The sequence below is a fragment of the Aplysia californica genome, unplaced genomic scaffold, assembly GCF_000002075.1.
Source record: "Aplysia californica isolate F4 #8 unplaced genomic scaffold, AplCal3.0 scaffold00038, whole genome shotgun sequence".
NCBI classification, from domain to species: domain Eukaryota; kingdom Metazoa; phylum Mollusca; class Gastropoda; order Aplysiida; family Aplysiidae; genus Aplysia; species Aplysia californica.
Window position 1 is genome coordinate 2,206,881 of NW_004797308.1, and position 12,640 is coordinate 2,219,520.

Consider the following 12,640-nt stretch of genomic DNA (forward strand, 5'->3'; position numbering starts at 1 on the left):
AGAGAGAGAGAGAAAGAGAGAGAGTGGCGGGGATGGGAGGGGAGCTATACCTTCTTACTACTCTGAGCGTCTAGGTGGAGGTACTTTGTTTGAGAAAAGAAAAGTACACAGTATACTGACAAAAAACGGCTGTAAAGCGCTGATGAGAAAGCAAGATAGACAGGAAAAAAAAAAACCCAGAGGGAACAGAAAGACGAACCATGAGCAAGAAAGGAAAAAGGAACAGGATAAAAAAAAAGAGAAGCAGGCTGGCAAACAAACGAGACAAACACATTATATTTTATAAAGGACAGTCAGACAAATGGAGAAGCAATAGTGCGTTCATATGACCTTATATGCAGTTGCGAGCGCCATAAAACACTAAACACTTACCAAAAAACAAAAAAAAAGGAAAAGCAATATTATATCAAAGCAACTGATATGGATAGTACAACAGGAACGATTGTACATCAGTAGGCTACACAAAGGCAGGTAGTTTTATTCTAGCTTTAGAACAAGTTTTGAATACGTCATGTACGTGACAACGATTTGAATTAGAGGTGTTACTAGAGAGTATCATATCAAAATGTGGGAACAGAAAAACTTTTCACAAAATTCACATAATTGAAAACAGACCAAGAAGTACTCATTGATCAGCAACAAAAATGACATCAATTCAATATCTTCGAAAACATCAACAAACAGAAAAAAAGTATCGGCCTATATATATATCTTACAAAAAGAACAACAATAGCAATGCGAAAGAGCAATAAAAGAGTAGAGCTAGTCAAAAGTACATAAAGACCTCCAAACACTGAATACATTTTTTTACGAGTATAAAAATATGTGAGTCAGTCTATGAAATAAACTTTAAAAATCCTAAGCAAAGAATTCCGGGTGAAGAATGAGAATGTGTGTTGACTACGTATATAGATTAATGAATAGGATTTACAGAACTTACAAAAAAACTATTTACAATCATTAACCCTTTGAGTCCAGGCCATCTACGCCATCTTGGTTTGATAATAGATTTGGACAACCGCCACAACTACACACTGAGGAGGGCACAGGGCGTAAAGGTAGGCTTACAGTGCGCTCAAATATGTATCGTCTAAAGGGTTAAGTATAAAAATTATAAGCGGGATTAGATATAAATTACCTTTGGAGAAATTTATTTTTTTAAATTTAGAACCTTAAATTAATTAAAAAAGAGGAAAGACATTAATTTTGAGCTATATATGCCTTTAACTATCAGCCTACTAATGATACATAGTTCTCAAACAATTATTTAGTAATTAATTATCATCATATTGTCAAAAATTAATATTTTTCAAATAATTATAACTCAGACAGAATTCTCAAAATGTGTTCCCTTCTTGTGCCATGCTTTCTCAAAATGTACAGTTGTAGTCATACAGCTAAAAGAAAGACTCTACACAGTGGCACAAAGTAACAGAAAGTTTGAATCTCTAAAGCAGAAAAAGGAGACAGGGCATCTGAAAAAGTATATTTTTGTACTATCCTTCAAAATGGGTCCACCAGATCTTAAATTATTTCTTTTTTAATTGAAGGCCCTAAATCAGGCTGAATCCATCCCAAAACTCCTCCTCTGTCTTAATAAATTGATGCTGGTCACGGAACCGTTACAGTTCTACAACACTCCACCACCTATATTATGCCTATGGCATGCACCTCACCTCCCTTGGGCCTACAGGGACGTGGCCCCATTTTGGGCTGAATAGCCTCTTAGTCTAAGAAAATAAGAAACTGAAAATGGCTACAGCAACTTCACAAAGATTCATCATTGATAAAATATTACATTATATATATGTACATGGATGGCAAAGTCTATAATCTAAATGATGCTCATTATATTTATTACAAAACAACAACCCACTCTTATTTTTACTAAAAACTCTCTGCTCCTATAAAGGTAATACAACATTAAACAAAAAAACAACCCACCAAAATTATAACTCTCAGGTCTTGATTAAGGTGCAAGTAACAAACTTATAGGCCTGCTATTTAGGCATTTAAAGTTCACTTCCGACCTGCCTGTAGTCTGAACTAGTCTAGATCTAGAAATCTAGATCTAGATTTTAAATAAATATTCATATATATATAGATCTATATTAGATATAACCTGTTGACTGTCAACAAAGCCTACTTTTCAAAAACCCTCTAGATCTAGATCTAGATTCCAGAGACCCTGACTCCTGACAGCGAAGTTTATCAAAGGACGCGGCCAGTTTGCTTCTCAATCTCACACGCCCTTCCACACACAAACAGGAAAAGTCGGAAGCGAAGACCACTAGAATATAGGCCTACTACTGCTGACACAACATTGGGACTCATTTTATCGCGTACTTTATTTCCAAGATCATGCAACACATGTTTTTATGACAGGATTAGATCAGAGAGTTTGTAACAGCAATACTGCCAATACTGCACAACTCTCTCATTTGATATTATAATCTAGATCTAGATCTAGATCTAGCCTATCATCACTTGTGGTTTGAAAGTGATGTGTGGTGTGTGGGCGTTTTGGTTGCTCGATCTTTTAGAGTCCGTTGCATTTAAAATTGTTTATTCAAATAAGCAGGTATGTCAATAAACACAACGGAAAGTTACCAAAGAATCGAAGTCTAAACCAACAACTTCAAAATATTGCTTAGAGTCCCGAGGTGCCTAATCTAGATCTAGATCTAGAAATAAATATAATATTCAAATCTGACACAGAATCAACAATGTCAGTCAACGCAAATTAATGCAAAGATTGGTAGGCCTAGGCCTAGTCTAGTTATATAAAGATCTATATCTAAATATCTAGATTTTCTAGATCTAGATCTATATCTAGAATCTATCTAGATATCTAAATCTAGATCTAGAGACAGTTTAGCGATTCTAATGAAATGACTTACCTGAAGGTCTAGAAATCTAGAGCTAGAGCCAAGAACGCGACCAGTTCCCCTTCGGCTTCAAATTCCGATCATCAGCAGGGCGTAGTACTGTCAATATAATAACTGTGTACGAGTCCTAGATGTTAGTCCACCAACCACTCAGTTCACGTTGCGTTCCACTTCCACTCGAACCGACATACGATTTCCGACTGAAGATCTGTTTGCCTGTCCTATTATTAAAACCGAATCGACAGAAACCCACAATTTCCAAGCGCTAACTGGGCCTACACCACACACGAAAATAGACCCCACCCCTCACGATCCGGGGTTGAAACGTCATTGAGAATGAGAACCCGGACTGGAGTACGCGGTGACTAAGGAATCGGACACAGCAGACATCGAGGTAGGCCAGGCCAGTCAGTCACTTCAGCTGCAACAGGGATGTGAAGTAAAAGGTGTGGCGGCCGGTGACCAGGTACAAATTCTCCCTCCCGATAAAAAAAAATTCAGTGGTCGAACAGCACTGCAAAATAGCCTTGCATATAACAGGTCTGGAAATCTAGATCTAGATCTAGATCTATATCGATGTTCCAAGGAAAAATGCGAATGATGATAGAATAGCACTTCTCAGAAATGAAAAATGAAAAATAGTAATGAAAGTTGTCTTTTGACGCAAAGAAAGAAGGGTTGTTTTTTTATTGCTAACACCGGATCACCACCTGTTGCTATTCACAGGAAAACGGAAAGCGAAGACCTGTGCTGTGGGTTAGGCCTATTGTCTCCTTCAAGGGAGATTATTTATCCCCCCAAAAACCCAGTCCTTTTGGCAACACTGTTCTCCCCTTTCTTACGGAGAAAGAAGGCCTTCTCTGTTGATGTACAGGGTGTTTAAAAAAGAGGGCCTCCTGCTTTGAAGGGTAAAATAACTCGATCATATCTGCTCTAATTTCAACAAAAATAAAAAAAAAAAAATGAAATACATTCATTGGGACGTCAATTTTGTGAATATGAAGAAAATCAATTGGTGTGTTCGAGAAATATCAAGTTTTTTAAATATATGTCAACCAAAATTGGGTAAAACGCAAAATTTTACTATCGACCTTTTCTGGTTTCAGGACAAAGACGGTAAAACCACAAAAGCCACTTCAGATATCAAAACGTGCCGAGAAAGTTTTGCAGAAGTTTAGAGAGAATGAGTTATGTTATACTGGCCTGATTCGAGTGGGTGGCTCACAGTCTACCCATCAAGATTGGCACTGATGTGGTTGCAGATTGCAAGAAAGGTTTGGAGCCCTTTTAAGCCCAAATTTATAATAATAATAATAATAATAATAATAATAATAATAATATAAAGTATATCATTTCTTTAGCGCCCACTCCCGTGAACACAGCTCTAGGCGCTTTACATGATGCATGTACAAACAATATCCACATACGCACACAAGCACACGCACACAAGCACACACACACACACACACACACACACACACACACACACACACACACACACACACACACATACATACACACACACACTCACACACATACACATCTACTTGCTTATCACACGCGCATCGTGCATGCTTACACATGGTTACGAAATGAGCACATACAAATACATAATAAATAATAGACACAAAGCAATTCGCAAAATACCTAAATAGATACATAGTCATTTACCTAACTTTGTACTGAACATGAATCTACTGATATCCCCATAGACACAAAGCAATTCGCAAAATACCTAAATGGATACATAGTCATTTACCTAACTTTGTACTGAACATGAATCTACTGATATCCCCCTCCCCCACCTCAAATTGAGCCACTTCAATGATTACCTTTGCTTTTTGTTGGTTTGGTGTTGTTGTTTCGGGTTTTTTTTGTATTTTGCTTTTTTTCCCTTTTTTTTGGGGGGGGGGGGGGTTGACATACCGAGTCTAGGTAAACAACCCACAAACAATCAAACAGTTGAAACTCCATGTTGAACAGGACGTACAAAGAATGGACCCAGAAACATGCCACAAGGTTATTCAAAATTTCAGGTGGCGTATATGAGCTTGTAAATATATGGAAAGAAATGGTATACACCTGGAGATTTCAATAGCGATCATTTACCTTGAGTTTTATCTATACCAATGTGTGTTAATTAATTTGTGATTGGTTATCTTGGTTATCTTTGTTCCGATCAAGGAGATTAAAAGTAATGGAGGATGCTCTGTGGGCGGCACCGCACGCCTGAAAGGAGCCCTCTCTCGCGGCGGAACTGTGGGTTAAATGCGCTGCGCGAATGCCCGACTCACGCACTGGAATCTAGATAAGAAGGTCCGTGAGATTAAGCAAGTCAATTAGTAAAAATGCCTTGCACCTGTGTTGTATTTAAGTGTAAGAACCGATATGATGCTGCAGTGGACCGAAGTTTTCACAGTGAAGTTGTTTTCCCTTTAAAAAATGTGAATGAAAGTGTTTTTATGCCAACACAATTTTAGATCATTAATATTCATAAGAGGCTGGCTCCGGCGCTACCTGCTAAGGCCAACCCAGGCTGAAAGGGATACAACACCCCAGCAGAAAGACCGAGATACTCAATTTTTAAAAAGTATTCTTATATCATAAATATATATAATTATTATGTGTATATATATAATTATTATGTGTGAGTATGTATATACATATTATACATTTTAATTAAAGATATTGCTTTCCATTGTGTGTGCAAATTAGATGCTACTGTTATCTAAATGTAGATATCTAAAGGCTCCATTAGAATATGAAATCAATACTCAACAACAATAATGATGAATATTTTCTATGTTAAAGAAACACCAAACCATATCAGATGGGGGAGAGGGTAGGGTGGGGTGGATAAGAGTTTGAGTCTTGTTAGATAGAACTATACTCGGTTTAATTCTATTGTTGTAGTCTTCACCTAAGATCCCACAATCAATAATTCCGGTTCACTTAAGATTCTGCTGTTAAAAAATAAACCAAACAAAACAACAACAAATTTTATTACACAAGAATCATCACTAAGATAAATTATCCCCCTCTGGAGTGTAATAAGGAACTAAAAACGCTGCTCTCCATATCATACTTTACTGAACACAAAAAAACCCCACTTCAAAGGTCATCCACGCTCATGCATGCGATCACACCTCCAAAGGTGCTGTTATCTCTTTTAAAAAAAAAATATTTGAAATCATTGTGCGCTCCACTTTGTGAAAACCAGGAAACAAAATTATTGTAATCAATAATATTATTATTTATAGACCAAGACATACTGTTAGCAATCAGATAAAGCAGGCATCGACCCTCTTTGGTGTTCGCTATTCCTTACACATAAAGTTAGTTATGGCACACGCCTAGAATCATGCAATCATATCTTAAATTCAGTTTAAAAGTATATTTTTTTATCCATTTCTTATAATTAAATATTTTAGCATCTTGAAAGATTATCTTTATAATTTGGTATGTTTGATAATTTTATTTTACTCGGACAAGTTTTCTTCTTATTTTACACATCTTTTTGATTTTTAAACTAGATTATAACATAAACCTCTTAAAGAACTGAACAGTCCGTATCACACACAGAATTTTTTTTTTTTTTCTCCCTGTCATTATCCGTCAGCCCGTCAGTTGATCACAATCTCTCTGTCTCTGTATCTCTCTCTCTCTCCCTCTCTCTTTCTCTCTCTCTCTCTCTCTCTCTCTCTCTCTCTCTCTCTCTCTCTCTCTCTCCCTCTCTCTCTCTCTCTCTCTTTTATTTAATTTTTCTCATTCTCCTTCGTCCCTTCCCAAGGCCCGCCCCTCCTCTTTCATCCCAGCCCCATCCCCTCTTCCTTGCGTGCATTCCCCCACCCCGCCCACCCCCACAACGTGGCCCAGCCCGATAAGATTCTATAAAAAGAAACGCCACAGTTTGTGATTTAGCCAAGGAGTTTAGAACTAAATCGATCTAAGGGAGGTCACCAGTAAAATAATGTTTCTCTTGTTAGGAAGTGCTCGCTATCCTCCCTTCTGATTGTTATTTTAAAATTATTATTACATGTATTATTACATGTATTATTATTGTTTCTTGATTAGCAGCTTGCGATAAGTATAAATTGAAGCAAAATGAAACTTTCCGTGACCGTGGAGCTTGGAGGTTGCGTTCGTTAGACTTTTGGAGAGTTTAGGAGTTAAAAAGAAAATTTAGCTCCCATGCCTCTAGGTGGACGTTGTACATAATTTACACGTGTAAACCATGCCCCCCCCCCCCCAGGCCAGTGCTACGGACTGATAATGATATGTCTTTAGGACATTCCCAAAGGGGGTGGGGGAAGGGCTAACATGTTCTTAAGCACAGTAGAATTGTAAATGGGCTGATTGATTTATCAATGTCATGCTCAAACTGTGCCAGAACAACATGCGGAGAACTCCTCTTTCCTCATCCTTACTATCGTTGGTTTTCCTCTACTTCTTTTTTATGTTTGTCACTCTCTTGTGAACTGCTATTTCTGGGGTGCCTTGATAGTCGAAGCACACTTTGTGCTGTTGAGGCTAGAGATATGAGCTGAGAAATTATGGGTGCCCGTATGCCCTTATACAGTTGCGAGCGCCGTAAAGCCTTCCAAAAACTAGACTGAATTAAACTTTGTACTGTGTTAACAAGCAAAAATAGTTCAGGTTACTGGCTAGCATAGTCACGGCAATGGATTTTTTTGTTTACATTCTCATCGGAACAGTGTCTCCGATCGCGATAGTCAAAATTCGAAAGTTACAACATTATCCCCTTAAGTTAAAAAACATTTTTTTTAGACGGATTGAAACTGGGCTAATTCAGTAGACTCTCAGCTCCCCTCCTGCGCTTCTTTTAAAGTGCTTTTCTCTAGGCATAACATGGTCGTAGGCCTGCATTGACTTCCGGGGAAGGGGGGAGGCGGCTACACCCCAAAAGTCCCGTTTCGGCTATATAAAAAAAATACGAATTTTGAGTTGTTAGCATTTTTAGCTGCTCCAGCCTCAGATTCAACTATTTCATTGCTTTAGAACTCCATAAAGCCTTATTTCTTCCCACACCGGGAATGTTTGTTACCACCATTTCCTCATGAAGTCAATCTTTTATTCTTCTGTAGGCCTATCGCCCGATTTCTCAGAACGTGTTTTTTCTATATACTTTTTTGAATAACTCCACCATTTTTCATCCAATTTTCATGAAATTTTCACAGAACGAAGAGAAGATGTAATACAAAATTTTGCAAGATGAACTTTTGATATATGGAATAGATTTTTGTTGGTGGTGTCTGGAGTGTGGATTTTCATGGTTGTTTGTTTTGTTTTTTCAAACTTGAGCACATCCTCAGGAAAAAATTCATTAAAAATGTTCTAATTCGTTTAGGTAAAAATTCAATAAACAAATTTGTAGATGTAATGTTTGTTAACATACACGCAAAAAAATATTCTTTTTCCAGGAAAAATAAATGCGGTTTTCATTACATAAGACATGTCAATAAAATCCAATATGGCCACCGTAGCCATGGAAACGAAACTCTTGTTTCTACTTATCACTAATTTCGTGGCCATTTTCTCGGAATTGTTTTTTTTTTTACCTGAGTTGACTGCTTGAAAATGTGTTTTTTCAAAGTTGTGAATAAAATCTCTTGAAATTTTCACACAAGCTTCTCTACCCATATGGCTACTATTTTGTGTATGCAAATTGTGTCAATGGGGGCGTAAAACATTTTTAATGAATTTTTTCCTGAGGTTGTGTTCAAGTTTGAAAAAACAACAACATGAAAATCCACACTCCAGACAGCGCCGACAAAACGGAAATCCCCACCCCCAAAGACCAACACTAGGCCTACTGACCGGCAGTGCTGGTTCTCTTCCCCATTGTCTGCTACTAGCGGAATAAAACAAAACGAAAACAAAAACCTATAAAATTAAACAAAATAAATAGCAAACAAATATCAAAGCCAAAAGGAGGTAAACCGAATGCAATGGCCTACATTCAGAATAAAACAAAAAACGTAACCTTTTTTTGCACATGGACTGTTAGTCATATTTTGGACATGATCATCTGTCAGTGAGGAACAGAGGCCACGAAACTACCATGGTTTTTGGGTGGTATGGGGTAGAATGAACAAAACCGCCCTTGTGAGAATCACCGGATATCTTGATTTAGTGGACAACATCACACAAGCGCTGGAACGTCATATCTTACAAGTTATTTTCGTCACGGTGTCATTCAAGTAGTTAGTAGACATCACAATACATAGCAAAACACTTTCTCACAGGGCCAAAGCCACTAGACTATGCTTGGAAAACCAAATCAAATCAACGTTGGATGGTCACCAGTAAATAGCCCCGATGTAAATCATACAGTTACAGATATGTGAAGGCCTGTGAAACAGCAGTTGAAGAAAAGCGACTTTGCTCCCAATTCAGACCCTTAGTTTTCAACTCTTTGTGACATTTGGGATGAAATGGTAAATAATTATGTCCAAAATTTAAAAGAGTCGATGCCCAACGGGTTAATCGTAGACTACACAAAACCAATGGCTCCAAAGCAAGATGACAATGAGCACATTTAACGTTAAGTCCAAGATTTGCGTGATATTTGTGATTGCTCCGTTTTCCGTTTTGTGACAAAATATAGTTATAAAATAGTGTTCATTGCAGAGATAAAATTCTCCATTCATTGGATATCTAACGTATGTCCATTCTATTCATTTTGATGCTCGTCAATACACACACGAAGACAATTTCACGTTTCTTTGATTTCGCATAATTTTGCCAAGCCTTTTAAGGTCAAGTTTGAGTGACCATATCTCGGGCGTCTCTTAACAGAGATGAAATATTATCATGTCAGATTATGCGGAATTTATTTAGCTTTAAATTGGTATACTGCTTGAGTGGGTGATTACAGTTTCAAGTTTTTTTGGACGCCACTGTATATACATGTATATATATATATATATATATATATATATATATATATATATATATATATATATATATATATATATATATATATGTGTGTGTGTGTGTGTGTGTGTGTGTGATTGTGTGTGTATGTGTGTGTGTGTGTGTGTGTGTGTGTGTGTGTGTGTGTGTGTGTGTGTGTGTGTGTGAGTAACATACTGAACGCCATTAAAACGCAACGTTTTCAAAAAGTTATAATAAACAAACCAAATATGCTCTGATCGTCACGATTGTTGAAGGCACAAGTGAACAGTTGGCTGTTCGCACACCATGTCTGATTTTTGCTATTTCCCAGAGTATTTTTCAGCACAGTATACAGTGGAACTCGGACTTAACGAGCTCGGATTCAACGAGAACTCGGATTCAACGAGAGGAGATAGATTCCCCGGTTTTTTTCTTCTTTAAAGTCTATAGAAATAACCCGGATTTAACGAGCACTTAAATCAGCAAGCTCGGATACAATGAGGTCGCTGTCAAGGGTAACAGCCCCAACAGACGGGGGCTTCGCTCGTTTTTCTCCCAGAACGAACGTTATCTATTCCCGGAAACCATCCATTGCACCTGCATCGTGAACTATTGTTCACTTAGCTGGTTGCATGCGACCAATCAGCGGCCTTTTTTCATACCAACACATGCGTTGTTGGCACACGCACGTGTATACCCTGGCGTGTGTCTGGGTCGGATGGGCGGCCTGCACACGTGTGACTGTGTCGGGAAGGGGGGGGGGGGGGCACCAGCGGTCTGGACGTTGAACGTCTCAGATACAAACGCTTCACAGTCTTTTTTTTCCCTCAGCGACTGATCATTATTTTATAAGCTAGTATTGACGTAGATCTACATAATGAATTGAGCGCTCGTCTATGGAATCAAAAGTTGCCGTGTCCTAGGCTCTACACCGCAACACAACTTTTTGGCAAACAATCCAGATGACACAAGCGTGCATTTGAACGAATTGGTCTTTTTTTTTTTACACAGCTCATAATATGCAGGCATTTCAGGCACTACTTGTTACTTCTCTTTACACATTATGTGCTCAGTGTGTGTAATAATCTTCACAAAACCTCATGTTTGCTATAACGAACACTCGGATTCAACGAGGATTTAGTTCAGGCCCGGTGACCTCGTTGAATCCGAGTTCCACTGTAGTAAACTAGGCTTTAGTAAAATGTGTTCATCGCTTCTCGGTCTTTTGGCTAAGATCAAAGGTGGTATCTGTTCTCCGCTTCTCCTCCGGCCTTGTGCCCACAGGTTTAGCGTGGCAGATACTGCCCGAGGCACCAGAGGGACGGAGAAATCTGCCCCTCTATTATATCGGGTGGACGGTCATCGTCCGCTACAAAAAAAAAATGTGTTCATTGGTGGCTATAATATTACAAACTAATAAGAATTTATTTACCTGGAAGATGACCCGTGGCTCTCTCCAGATTAAAACCTTAGCTTTTTCCCCCCATCAATTCTTTATTCTTTGATTACAAAACTCATCAATATATCAAATCTGATCGCAACTTTCGCTTTCGCCTTTTTCATGGCGGAAAATCTGCTTGAGAAGCAGTAATACGGCTAAAACGCAGTGCTTGTACTCGTATTGTTCTCGACTTATACAAAGAGTTAAGCACAGTTGAAATGTTCGGGACGGACATGAAATGGGAGAGCCTCGAGAGATCAGCCCTGTTTAAGAGAGGGAGATTTTGCTGTCGCGTCTGCGAAATTGTTTCGTTCCTCAAAAGCAACAGCTCAACGCATGCAAAGAGTGCGTGAAAATTTTTCATCAGTTTGAGGCGCCGAGCAGTAGTAATTTGAGGACTAAGATCAAGAACGCCTTATTACATTTAGGACCGCAATTAACGAAGCCACGATAACAGCACCGTCTTCAGTATGCGAAACAGCACGAGAAAACATGTCTAAAACAGCGCACGTATGGGATGGACTGAACCGCAAAGTACATGTATGTGCTGTTTTGTGAATCAGCAGCTATTGGCAGATCCCGCTGTCGCGGAAGTTGGACAGAATTTCTCGACCAAACCTTGAAAATGTAGTTAAAACAATGTGAAGAAGTGTTTTGGTCTGTATGTATATACATGGTTATGTTGGCCATACAATTTACTTCAAGTGAGAGATCTTTATATTTACATGGTATTGGGTTTCGATTTGTGTTTAGATCTATCTGCAAATTTGTCTAAAGGGGGTGCTTCGGGCTCAGACTCTGCGAACGAAGTGTTGCGTTTTTAATGGCGTCTTTTTAAAATGTCCCATAACATTAAAAACATTTTGGGGGTAGATCTAAGTGTTTTCGGATGCTCGCAACTGCATAAGGTCATATAAGCACGCGGGACACACCTAACATTTTCTGTTGGTAGGACATTTTGAATTTTTCCCGGGTGGCGCCCGAAGTCTACTCTTATCGATTTTGGACCACCAAGGGATCTTTAACGTGCGCAACGTGCACACGGGACCTCCGAGATTTTTCGCCCTTGTCCGAGAAGGCGAGGTGTAGTGTACATCTTTCCTACCAGAAGATTAGGGGTGTGGCTGAAAGACAGCAGGAAGAAGAAACCAAAGAGAAGAAGTGGAAAGGCTGTAAAAAGAATCAGGAGCCCAGAGCAGGGGGCAAAGGAGGTGAGGGATTGTGGCAGAAAGTGGAGACGAAAGCAGACGATAGAATATGACTAAAAAGCAGGAAATGGGGTGAAAGGTTACAATTTTAGAGAAGAACATTTTTCCGTCGCTACCCGGATTCGAACCCGGGACCTTTGAATGAAAGGTGAATACCTTAATCTCTAGGCCACAAGAGCCCCCGT

The 12,640-nt window shown here is 38.8% G+C and overlaps 1 protein-coding gene across 1 annotated transcript in view; it reads right to left on the reverse strand.

Moving 5' to 3' along the window:
* The window catches only part of LOC101859462 (disintegrin and metalloproteinase domain-containing protein 10), a gene marked incomplete in the record, with an annotated part of 102,667 nt that extends 99,260 nt beyond the window's left edge, over positions 1-3,407 (reverse strand). Inside the window, 1 exon segment of the mRNA XM_005091970.3 lies at positions 2,901-3,407.
* Between the last annotated feature and the right edge of the window lie 9,233 nt (positions 3,408-12,640).